This window comes from Anabrus simplex, chromosome 3 (genome assembly GCF_040414725.1).
Source record: "Anabrus simplex isolate iqAnaSimp1 chromosome 3, ASM4041472v1, whole genome shotgun sequence".
NCBI classification, from domain to species: Eukaryota; Metazoa; Arthropoda; class Insecta; order Orthoptera; family Tettigoniidae; genus Anabrus; species Anabrus simplex.
Genome location: NC_090267.1, coordinates 404157624 through 404170949, shown reverse-complemented (window position 1 = coordinate 404170949; position 13326 = coordinate 404157624).

The window sequence follows — 13326 nt, the reverse complement described above, 5'->3', positions numbered from 1 at the left end:
TTATGATAAGCAGGGGATGAATGAATCGTGTCACAATAACTTTTCTGTCAATCTAGTCTTTCTATTTGATATGAATTCTCTCCCTTATAATTTATTTATTATTTATTTATTATCCATGAAGAAGTCCTACTTTCTCTAGCATATTAGGGCTGTAGGTTATAACTAGTTACCTTAAATAGTACAAGCACATAATACAACATTTTTTGAAGTGAGTGTATACACAAACAAATTAACTAAACTGGGAGAAAAGGAAAACATTTCTTAATTTTTTTCTAAAATAAACTGCATAATCTTAAAGAATTCATTCAAACAACAGATCTTGTGAAATATCCTAAAATAGGTTTGACTAATATTACTATACAACAATTTAAGTATTGTTCCAAAATATATCTAGCTTTGCTGAAGAATGGACAATCAAAAGTAAGGTGAGTTGCAGTTTCTTCATCTACACAAACACAACTGTTATTACTACTATTTTGAATTTATATAAATAAAATTTAAATTTTCCGCGACCCGAAAGAAACTGAGTGGTGGTGAAGTTCGATTTCAATAAACTGCAGTCCAAACGGTCCTGTACCGTGGGAAAAATATTGTTCTTGTAACTTCACCCTTATTACTTGAGTTCCACAGCTTTGGCCATTCACTGATTGTGAATTTATATAATTCATGTTTCACTTGTGATATCGGGACTCTTTTGTACGCAGTTTCATTGTCATTAAATGCTGCAATTTTAGCAAGCTCATATGCTCTATTACCTAATAGACCTCCATGGCCTTTAAACCACTTAAACCGGGCGAGTTGGCCGTGCGGTCAGGGGCGTGTGGCTGTGAGCTTGCATCCGGGAGATAGTGGGTTCGAATCCCACTGTTGGCAGCGCTGAAAATGGTTTTCCGTGGTTTCCCATTTTCACACTAGGTAAATGCTGGGGCTGTGCCTTAATTAAGGCCACTGCCGCTTCCGTCCAACTCCTGGGCCTTTCCTATCCCATCGTCGCCGTAAGACCTATCTGTGTCGGTACGACGTAAAGCCAATAACAAAAAAAAAATAACCCACTTAAAACAGAAATGTCTTCCATACTGTGAGAAATCTGTTCTAATGCTACATTCCAAAGAATTCAAATTATAGTTATTACTTATAGATTTCAGAGCTGCTTGAGAGTCACTGTGTATACATGCACTAAACATTCTTTCGTTTATCCACTGAACTGCATATTTTATAGCAAGAAATTGTGCTTGAAAAATCGAACACTTAAATTTTTCTGCTTCATCTTTATACACAACAAAGGCACTACCTACTACATTAGTACGATCCTCATTGGATGTTCTCGAGCCATCTGTGTAAACTCTTATCATTAGACATCTGATTTGAACTCAAATGCATATTTTACATGCGAATATCTACACCTTCAAAACCGACCGGGATATGCGTTTGAAGGTAAAATTATTAATTTTATTAGTGCATATATATGCATATTTACATATGTTTGAGATTTCTGCATACATTTCAAATTTCTGATTTATTGTGCATATTTATGACTTGTACAGTATTATACCTATTTTAACATGTTTTACAAGCAGTCCTCAAGAAAATGTAAAGCAATTAATGCTGTAATCCCTTGTTGCAAAATGAGTGGCCTTGTTCTGAATGAACATTACAGCTGTGGTAATATTTCAAGTAAAAATCAAGAGAACAACACGCATGCGCTCCCGAATCCAAGTACTGTCCTGACATATCCGTAGATACAGAGAGGGAACATTCTCCGCACAAGCTAATTTTAACAAAAGCCACAGAATTATACTAGGCAAATTGGAAAAAATTGTTGTTGTGTACTGCAATCTAAAATTATTGGCAGGAAAAGTACGGTGTGCAATGTACTGTAAAATGAAAGATGAGTGTGTATTTAAGTGTGTTCCTTCACGTTTGTGGTTACAATTATGATTTAACAGGTGTATTGATTAACACACACTGTCTTACCTAGTAGACGTGTGTATATATTTTAACAGTGAATACTGATAGAATTGTACGTCTCACGAACTATGCATGGATCGTTTGTACTTTGGAACAGACGTAGAAAAGCAGAGTGTGACTTTTTGTTTTTAAAATCTTTATTCATTATCATCATTTTGTGTATTTGTATGGACGAACAGCGTAAGCCTAGTAAAGGAATATTACGTTTTAATTCCGTAAAAATGTTTATAATAGCATGGAATTGACCACATACTTCAGTGCATATTTTACCACTTTTTGCAGCATATTTGCATGCTTTAATAGGTGATTTTTACAGCATATAAATCCGACGTGTACTTATCATTAATCTTCTTCAACACCTCTCCATCCCTTTGCTTTTACACCCTACTTTTCCTGGTTACTCTCCTCAAAAAATTCGTATCTTCTCTCCAGTCTCTAATCTTCCTATTTACCAAGTTTTCAGATATCTCTTCCATATCTGAGAAAAAAAATCTGTGTTGTTCATTCTTAGTTTACTACCACAGGGCCGAACTTATCTTCCAGTAAGTTTAATAATCTCCTCCATCTTTAAAAACCAGTTGTTAAATCTCTGCTTAAGTGTATGAGTCATACGCAGAATACTAAGATTATATCTCTCGGCAGTATATATTAACTACCATACCTTCCCTGCCGCAAACTTTCACTTCCAGCAACAAACTTCGAAGTTATGGAATATTCTGCACATTAATCCACTCACATATAAAATGTATAATATATGTAAGAAGTTGCATAATTGAGTATAAAGGAAGGTCAGAATATTAGTAATTTGCGTATAGAGCACTCTAAAATTCCGGAATTCATGCAAGTTGGAAACGGGAAATGCAAAGTCTTAGAAAAGTTTAGAACGTTCCCTTGGAGAACTAAAACTGCATAACGGGAGAAGGACAGCCAGTTTAAGGAATATATTTACAGTAGTTACAGGAGTTGGAGTTGTCCTGGGGGAGCAATGTGTGGCTCAGCAGAAAATGTTCGCTCGAATGTTCCCGTGTATTACTCCTGTACTCCTCCTTCTGTGTCCTCATTTTAACATACTTTTCTGGAATAGTTAGGTATATGTTGAATGAATATGATAAGTAACAAAGAAGTAATTATTCCATGTATGCTTCTTAGTTATAGACTGTTAAAAATTCCAGTGTTTAGTCTGCAAGCCTATCTGAATGCATATAAGTACACCAAGATCCTTTCCTGACTTAATTACTTTCTGATTTAGCAATGTATATCAAATATGCAATTAAATTAAAATCAGTATATACCAATTAGGAGTAAACATAATTAGTAGTAATTGCAGTATTTAATTTAGATCTAATACTATAAGAATAAAATTAGTTACATTTCAAATATTTATTAAGCTTACTAGTATTTTTAGTTTTACATTTCCTTGAGTTGTATTAAATTTAGTATTTTTCAGTCTGTATTATGTAGTAAGTTCTTTTCCTTTTTTCTTATTTGTGTGTGTATATTCATATTTTTGTCTTAAATATTAGTGTTGTAGTTCTTAGTATTTTATGTTTGTCAGTTTTATAGTATTAATAAGTAAATAGTATGACTGTGTTTAAGTGTAAGAAAGGGCCAGGTGGCGTAACTTAGCCAAAGATAATAAAGGCTTATCTGTCTAAATACCTCTTCTTTCAACTAACATTATCGTAAATAATTTCACCTTAAAGGCTGGGTCTACTCATATCTCCAAAATCTTATTCTTTCTCCCATATTTTCCATTGCAAAGTCTTCTAGGAAATCTGTACTACTCCTATCGCCCTACATGATCTCATCGCCAAAGCAGATCATTGCTTCATCCCTTGAATTAATTCCTACCATTTTTCATATCTTCACTGTCGGTGTCTTCCTAAATTTTTAACGTTGAAAATATTTCTTCGCAGATTAAGTAGAGTAGTTAAAGGTACAGTTAGGGTTTATTCTACAGTGAGGGGACTGGAGGAGAAGCACTGCTATACATCAGATCTGATCTGACTCGCAAAACATGTATATTGATTTTTTTTAAATGCGCGCAAATACTGCTTATGATGTTCTAGAGACCTCAGAGCAAAATAAAGCGGCTTACCCTCCATAAGATTCGATTCAGAACCTCCACCAGCAAAAACAAATAACTGATGGCCGGCTGCATTACGGATACCATCTCATCGCTGTACACTATCTGTCATGGGGGAAAACTGGTATCGGATAACGTACATTTGATTAGGAGCAAATAACAATTGTGAAAGAATATCTACTTCTCTTGAGCAAAAATTAGTCCTTAGTCATGTCATATATGCCATCGGTTCGGCAACACCTCGTTCAACTGCCAAGCTAGAGGTGGGCTGGACGCCATAAAATATTTTATATCAGATATTAGCGACATTATGCTACAACAGCGCCCCTATACGGAAACTTGAACCTACATTAATCTGGTCACCTTGGCCTGCATGAAGGCTTCAGACAGCAATGCAATTTCATGGAACTGCTACATTACGTCGCTGTGTGCCAGGTCAGTTATCCACGTGGACTTCATCAGATACGTAACTAATCGTGGTGCAAATTTTAAATGCAAATTTCAGCGAGACATGCAAACAGGAGTTAAATCGTGGAGATGTGCGGTGAATAAGTGTAGCATAAAGATGAAACAAATTTGTGAGGTTACTGAAATAATACGTCTGGAAATGACTACTTTCATGAATATCAGAGCCTGTCGTAGCCTAGAGCCTCAGGTGTTGAGGGCTACATCTCCGGTCATTACCTTACATACTGTAGGTGTTCAAAATGCCCGCCTCTTGCCGTAGTGCACATTGTGATCGATCGTTGACGCATGGAGTAACGAGCACGCTTGAATATGCCCGGTGTTGTACGCATTGTTTGAAAGGTCCTCACCAGGAAGTGGTGCTTCATCCTCCACATCAGTCGGGTACACCAAAGACTTTGCGTAACCCAGCACAATGAAGTCCGATGGGTTTAGATCAGGTAATCGTGGAGGCCAAGAAAGTACGCATTTCCGGACCCATGTTTATATACCCATTTATCCTTCCCTATATGTGAAGATCCCAAACCTGAAATTATGCCATTCATTTTTGAAACAACCCCTTTACTTTCGGCATTACATGACAGAGAAATGGAAGGGTCTATAATTTGCAATATGTGTGAAAGAAAATTATGTGGTGAATTAACATTAGCACCGAATGAAATAGTTTGTCAACCGTTGTCAAACGGTACTAATACTAGAATTTCGTCTCTACAAATAGGTGATTTTAAGAAAACTCGTTTAACAGTGTACAGAGCTAGAAAGAAATACATACAAATATCTCCGCCTTCAGCACAAGATACATCGGAGCAGTTACATAATGCATCAATAGAAACAAAAGAATGCGAACAATTTTGTCATACACACGTCGATTCAGATATAAAATTAATTTGTTCAATTGTTTATAGCAGGTAGGACGTTTTATATGTATGTGAAACATTTGAAGCTACTCTGTAGGATCCATGTGTTCTCTGAGATTGGTTATATTCAAGCTGTTCACTGTTTACTTCAGAGCAAAAGTGTTACGTGATACGAAAGCACGCGGAGACTCTTTGCACATTATACAATGGGTGCTTTAATCCGTTAATAAGTATTGTAGATTTTGAAGTTGCAACGCACAGCTATTAAAAATTGATTGCCTGGTTTTCATTTCGAACAATCCTGGTTCAGAAATGTTGTAGAAATAGCATTGAAATAAGAGTGGGTAGATAAACATTCGGACACTTTTAAGTATGATGTTAGGGTTATCAGATCCAGAACAGGTGTCTGATATATTATTAGAACTTCACAGTATTGTTCTCGATACTTCTCTACCTAGTGTATTTCTGTAGAACGTTTTGGAGAACTACATAAGTGATGAGAGACAGTTCCCATCAACATAAGCAGGTTGCAGAGTGTACAGAGCTGCGTCGAAAGACTAATTAATCTTCACTCCATCTCCCATCCAATAAGGCTACCTTCCATTGAGACAATAGCTAAACAAACTGACCTGATCTTTCTCTAAAAATCCCTCTCTGTCTCTATAGACATTCGTCCATTTCAACTTCTATTGCCTGTTTATCGTTCAGCTCAGAGAGGTGAAGGAGTTACCCTTTGTCCGCCCTTCAGAAGGGATTTTATTGGCGTTCCAAAAAGTATTGGAACTTGCTGTAAGAGGGTGCCAAGAACTTGCCTCTTCCGAAATTTCAGATCTAAGTAAAGAAAAATACAGTTTAATGGAACTGCTGCATGCATTTGTGAATGTGTGGGTGAATGAGTGAATGACAGATTGATAGAGTGAAAGGAAGCATGTGAGAAAATTAATGAGTGAATGGCAGACTGGCAGATTGAAAGGAAGTATGTGAGCACAGGAATGATAAACTATGCAGTACTATTTAAGTATTTTGTAAACGATGTAAATATTGTAGTTGATACACAATTTTAATATGGGTCTAGGGGACATTCTATACGCACATGGGGGCTCTCATGTAGTTAATATACAATCTTAAGATGGGTCTAGGGGACATTATATACTCACATGGGGTCTCACCCTTTTCCTCTAAACCTTCCATATTTCTGCTCAGAAATTGTGGTAAATAAATAGCCTAATAATAACGCTAAACCTTTGCGTATAACCTCCTACTGCAAACAGTCTCAGAACTACTAACAGCGCAGAACCTTCAGAAGAGAATTTTACTGTGCACACCCATCGATTCATAGTTTAACGCAAGATTTAAAGGAGCGACAACTTCAAACGTGCTTACCAACCAGATCGCAACTTTCTGTGAAGCAAAGAAAAGATCTAATGGATATTTTTAATGTTTTGGGCTTTAGGTCCCTCTAACTACTTTTATGGTTTTCGGAGAAGCCGAGGTGCCCGAAATTTGGTACCGAAGGTGTTCTTTAAAGTGCCAGTAAGTCTATTGACACGAGGCTGACATATTTGAGCACCTTTAAATGCCACCAAACTGAGCCAGGCTTGAACCTGCCAAGCTGGGGTCAGAAGGCCAGCTTAAACTGTCTGAGCCACTCAGCACGGCGATATGATCTCAAATAAGCCAACATTGTGTCATTAAGAACTGGTACGATTATGTTTCGGGATTGTACCACTTACGTAATATCACGCTAATGGGATATGAATATAAAGCACAAACTTTCTAATTTCCATACCGTCATCAGGACGGCCCATAAAACTGCGGTGAACATGAGATTTTTAATAAGAAGGCGAGCTCATTAAATTGTGGCGAACACGTTCTTTTTAATAAGAAGGAAGCAATCTGGGGAAAGTACGGGACCGAGAGAACACCGACCGACACAGCTCTGCCACATCTCACTTAGGTGAAACATGCCAGTACCATTACTGCATGTCTTTTAATTTGCTGAAAATAATATCTTCATTTGCTCAATTGCTGTGGTCATTTTTCAAATGTTAAGCCCCACTGCCGATAACCTAGATGTTAAGCCCCTTCAAACAACAAGTATCATCATGTCAATCACCATAGGTATCAACCCAACAGGTGGAGTATTTTCGGATTTCATTATAGAGAGTAGTTTGAATTTGATGAATATACGGTGGTCAACAAAATTACCTTTTTCCCCACTGTGAGTTGGGGCGGCAGAATAACATTACCGGTAACCCCTGCTTGTCGTAAGTTGCAACTAAAAGTGAGACTAAGGGATGTCATCTGGGGAGCATGGGCTGGCGAGCACGGTTCTCCTCGCTGAACTTGGCATTTCCTCCACTTGCTTGTGTCAGGTTTCTCGATTTTCTCTCTCCTATCCGACCTTCCTTGGTCAATTATTCTTTTCCGACCCCGATGCTATTAGGCTTGGGAGGCCAAGAGAGTCTTTGATTTTCACACCGTTAGTGGCCCTTCCCATTCTTTGCCAGCACCATAATTTTTCGAAGTGTCGGACCTCTACCTGTTTTCTCTCTTATAATTGCTAATAAAGGATGGTTATCCAGTTGTACTTCCCCTTAAAACAATACTCATCATCACCAAGACTACGTTTGTAACTTAAAGGAGAAAGGAAATCCTTGATGTAACACTAGGTACTATTTATGTGGTAGTTTTACTAGCAGGTGTCATGTATCTGAGGACGCAGGCATTTCAGACCACTGATACATACTTTTTGATATTAAGATAGTGTCGATTTGTAGAGTCATACAGGAATAAACACATGACAGAATGGGAACCCTTGAGAAACGTGAGAGGATATGAGGATGAGTTATGATGTAGAAGACTTCGAAGGAATCGAAATTACCGCAGAACATCTGCAGATTGTGATAATGTCATCCTTCAGCGAGACTTGGCCATCTGTGTTAAAAAAGAGCAATACGAAAATTTCATGGTGGAATGATGACTTGACAAAAGAAAAAAAGGAAATATGTTCAGCGGCTAGTTAAAGGAGATAAATTACCAGGTAAATGGACTGACAATAGAGAACCATTAACAGGTAAGGCGTAAGTTTGAAGAGGTAGAATGTACCGGACTCCAGAAAGACCTATTCAAAGAGCACTATTGCTATATTAATTCACCCTAACGAAAGAATGGAGAATAAATTAAAACAGAGGAAGATACAATGAATAAATTACTCCAGGTACACCTAGCCTGGCTCAAAAGTAATAGAAGAACCCCTTGGGGGCTGGGACAGTCTTGGACTTGATATTCCTATCTGAATACCAACCAGAGAATACTGGTTAACTACCAAGATAATAGTAAATAATAAACAAATGAAATGGGGTGTATTATTATTTAAATCTTAGAAATCTGGAGAGTGTGATGGTATATTGCCCATCCTCGTTCAGAAAATATTTCGTCTGCTGTCAGGGATATTAATTATTAACTTAAAGCAAGCCTATCTTTAGGACCTATGCCAACGCCAATGAGGCTGAGACCTAACAGGGTGGGTTTTATTCTAAAACCCAGGAAATCTACAGTATGAACCAGACTAGGTCCCTGAGACCTGTCATACTTATGTCATTCATTCTCAAAACTCCCGAGAAAATGCTTGATCGGCATCTTCAGGATGCGATTCTGGTTTACAGACATCTTCATCAGAATCAGAATGCCTATAGTGCAGGAATGTTAAGAGAGACTGCATTTTTTCAGGTAGTACTGAAACTGGAGGAAACTCTGGAAATTTAAGGTGGTGACGTTGGGGGTATTCTCGGATATGGAAGGTGCTTTCTATAAGACATCCTCTCATTCTATGATCACTGCGGTTAGGTTGCGAGACTGCATGAAACCTCATGTAGTTGTATTGATTGAGTCAATGCTCCGAAGCAGGATGGTGCATGTGTCCCTTATGGGAAGCAGTCTAGTGGCTAGAGTTAATAGCGGCTGTCCGCAGGCTAGGATGTTATCTCCTATGCCGTGCAATCGTGTGGCGGACAGACTTGTGAATGTATCAGCAGTCTAGATTTTAATATATTTAGCTATACTGACGATATTTTTGACCTTGTGCAAGGAAACTTCACAAATACTGTTACGTAGTGAATGCAAGAATCATTTAATGTTGTTTTGAAATGGGTGCAAAACGACAGGATTAAAGTAAGGTCTCCTAAAACTTAGAGGAATTAGGACTCCCATTTTTGAACGCTGAAGGAATTTAAATATTGGGTTAAGCTAAGTACTTGTAAGTAACTCTTGACTCCAATCTTATATGTCACTAAACTTTAAGAAAAGTTTCGAAAAATTCACAACCACGTTTGTGGTTAATAGACATATATGTGGCGATGGATCTTCCATATTATACGGAGAAATGGTTTGTCTGGCTCTTACTGGGGCTTTCAAAATAAACTCCAACTTGATATATTAATCAAGGGGAAGATCCTTTACAGAATGCAACAGGGCTTACAACAAGACATTCCAAATTCGATGTCAGGAATGTCTACTATAGGGGAAGTTGCAAGTGATACCATTTATGCAGTCAAACTATACAACAGCGACATTTTACTTCATTAAGACATTTAATGTCATGACATCCCTGAAAGAAAGTGTATATCTACCTTGAGGTTATATGGAGTCAGACCAAGAAGAAGTGCCAGGCTCTCCTAGGGTAAAATAAAATTCCACAGTATTCCAGACTGACATGTACGCAACCATGCTGTGAAAAAATTAAAACATAAGAAGAGCTTTGGTACGCAAATAGACTCCCATATTCCCCGTCATCCAAACAGCCCTTGGACTTTATTAAGTCCCAAAGTGACCTCCAGACTGATAGAAGAATGCCTCAGTGCACTGCCGAACGTCAGAACACGATGATGTCAATCAGGTCACAGACGCACTGAGATAAATTGAAAAGCTGACGAACTTACTATAGAAGGATCAGCATCATTCTTACTAAGGCAAAAACCATCTGCAATACCTACGTGTTCCATTAGGAAAGTTATCACGAGCTGATCCTAGGAACACCTCAAAATGTAGAAAGCAACCACAGGTGTCAAAATTGGGTAACATTTTATTAAAGGACCTTGTATAAAGTAACTGAAACACTAATTAAGTGATGTACAACTCAGTTAAGATTTATAGTATCACTTCTCACACGAAATGAATCAGTGAAGGAGCACTTAAATTAAATGGGTATTATAAAGGAAACCTAGAATGCAGGCTGTCCAGGAACGAGATTTCAAAAAAACTGCATTACATATATTCTGTACGTGCAAGGATCCAGACTCAAGAGGTAACTTATGCAGCAGCTAGAATCATAAAATTTGACTAACGTACGACTATTGGTCGTGTCAATGTGCGTACCGCATTTGATAATTCTGTCTTTCCTATAAGTGTGCCAAACGACAAGAAATACGTGTAAAAAGTACAAAATTCAGTTAAAATTGAGAAATGCAGCTCTATATAACGTATAAGGGATCAAGATACGACAATATTCCATAGGACCAAGTTGTAGATCTCTCAAAATTGAAATGCGATTGTGCATTCTGCTTTCTGATACGACTTACCGTTTAGCCACCAATTTATCTCAAAACGAAGGTCTGCACCGTCATTGAAATTGCTTCCATATTTCGATATGTTCCTGGGCCAAAAATATGTACATTTGAACAGCTTGCAACTTTTACTCGAAGGAAAGAGTGACCAGGTTTCTGGATTAGCACTCGCGTACACACGGAGTAATTAATGGAAGAAAGTATTACAGTTAAGAACGTTGATTTAATAGAAAATAGGATTATAACTGAGGACAGCCGGATGGGACAAATAGGCCTATGTAAATACCAAGTGGATCTATTGTAAAATGAAATGTCCCTCACTAAATTGTGATGATAAGAGGGCAGAGACAGAGGAGATATTTAGGCACAAACATTTTTAGATAAAAAGATAAGAGGATGACTTATGGTGTTATCACATGTCTAAAGAGGCAAGACAGGGGCAATAAATTAAAGTGAACAACAGAAGTAGAAGAGAAATGCAGTAACATTTATAGCAAATGCCAGAAAGCACCTTACGGTGTGAAATCATGGAATACACTCGGCGGTAGTGTTAATATGTATGTCAACAGCCCCTTTGGAGCTATTCGACGACGATTGTAACCTCCCACGGTATTCCCCAAATATCCCGCAGAATGGCAGCATGACGTCTCTCTCGCCTTCTACTCAAGGAACAACTACGAATTTGCAGGAATGTTGAAAATGACATTAACCTATGTTACATCCTTACTGGCAAGCAGCCAGAGACGTTGCCATGGTAACCGGTAGGTTTGTTGTCGGTCTGTCGGCCACTCAATGCAGAGCATGAAACCCGCACAAAGTAGTAATGTTCTCCATCACTTGAAGAGTAAACGAAATTATGCTCATACAAAAGTTGTTTAAAATAAAGGGACATTTCACATGTAGTCCACGGATTTTACAGAAAGTCAATAGTATAAGAAAAAATGAAACAAAACTGTTATGGTTTCCCTTTAAGTCCCCATTCTATTGTGATTTTTAAATCAAGTGCATATCTGAACCTTCCGCTGGTTCAGTATACTCTATATATGAAGTTTGGTCAATATATATTCAGCCGTTTCGCCGTGATGGTGGAACGGACGGACAAACAGACAAACAGACACGAAAGCTAATAACCAGTGAGACGGTCTTGAGTTGACCTACATCGGATAAATATCTGAAAAATTAGCAAAACAAAGGAAATTACAGACAGTGGACCCTCTAGAACTTTATTTATGTAGGTAATTACTGGACATGTGTCCTTTTACTAGAACACAGAAAGAATGGACTGGTGTCATTTCCAATAAACCTAAGGGCTGCAGTTCATCCGGAGCAATGTTGACGTGTTCTTGTTACGACAAGAAAAGAGTTAGAAAACAAAGTCATTAAGTCTTTGAATTATAATATTTAAAGTACAGGACGGAAAACGCTATCGACAGACATCTAACAATCAATATAATCTATCAATGTATGAAGTGAGCTCAAACTCCTTCGATATCATCATTTAATTTATGCTGGCCAACCCCGAGGTGTAGTGTTAGCGTATTTGCGTCAGCTCCTATTCCTGGCCAGTTCTAGTATTTTATTTCTGAATTTAGGGCTGGAATGTGTTGTATTGAGCCTCTTTAAACGAACGTAATTACCCTGATATGAGAGGCAGTGGCCTCGTCTTTGAAAGCCATCCAATACAGCTGAAGAAATCGTCACAATGACCAAGTGGCACTCCAACATCTGCAGGCCATCTGCCTGGACATCAGTCATTTTGGCAGGCATAGGGCATTAATCATTCCCATCCCATGCCCGAGTTAACTCGGATATAAAACAAAACGTTCTTCTATACTTCCGAGTTCACTCTGTCGTTGAAGTTTTATTTCTCGTCATAAGGTGGTATCATCTGAAATGCTCTGTTCCGAAAACAGCTGATTCATAAATCGCCTTACCGTATTTTGACATTTCATGTGTCTTGTGTTTTTCCTTGAAAGCTATCTTCTGTCTTCCAAGATTGGTGCAAAGAGTGTAAGGGAAGCATGAAGGACTATTATGTTTTAGATATTTTAGGGAATTATGATGAGTCTGACTTTTATGAGTAAAGTGAAGATGAGTTTCAGTGTATCAAGGTCTTGACATTTATCATGCTATTGTCAAGTACTGATAAAGGAGCGAAAGGAAAACTATTGCTAATGTTGTCTTTCCGTGACTGTTCAGTAGTCATGAAAATTCAAGCTGATTTTAGCCTACTTCGACCATTTTCGAAACATCCAGCACCATGCGTAAGGCTGAAAGGAACTTGGGAGTGAAAAGGTTAATGGACTGTAGTGACACGGTATTCTTAATTTATGGTGTCTGTTGATATGACACTGTGTATGTGGTACACAGTGTTTTAATGTCCATA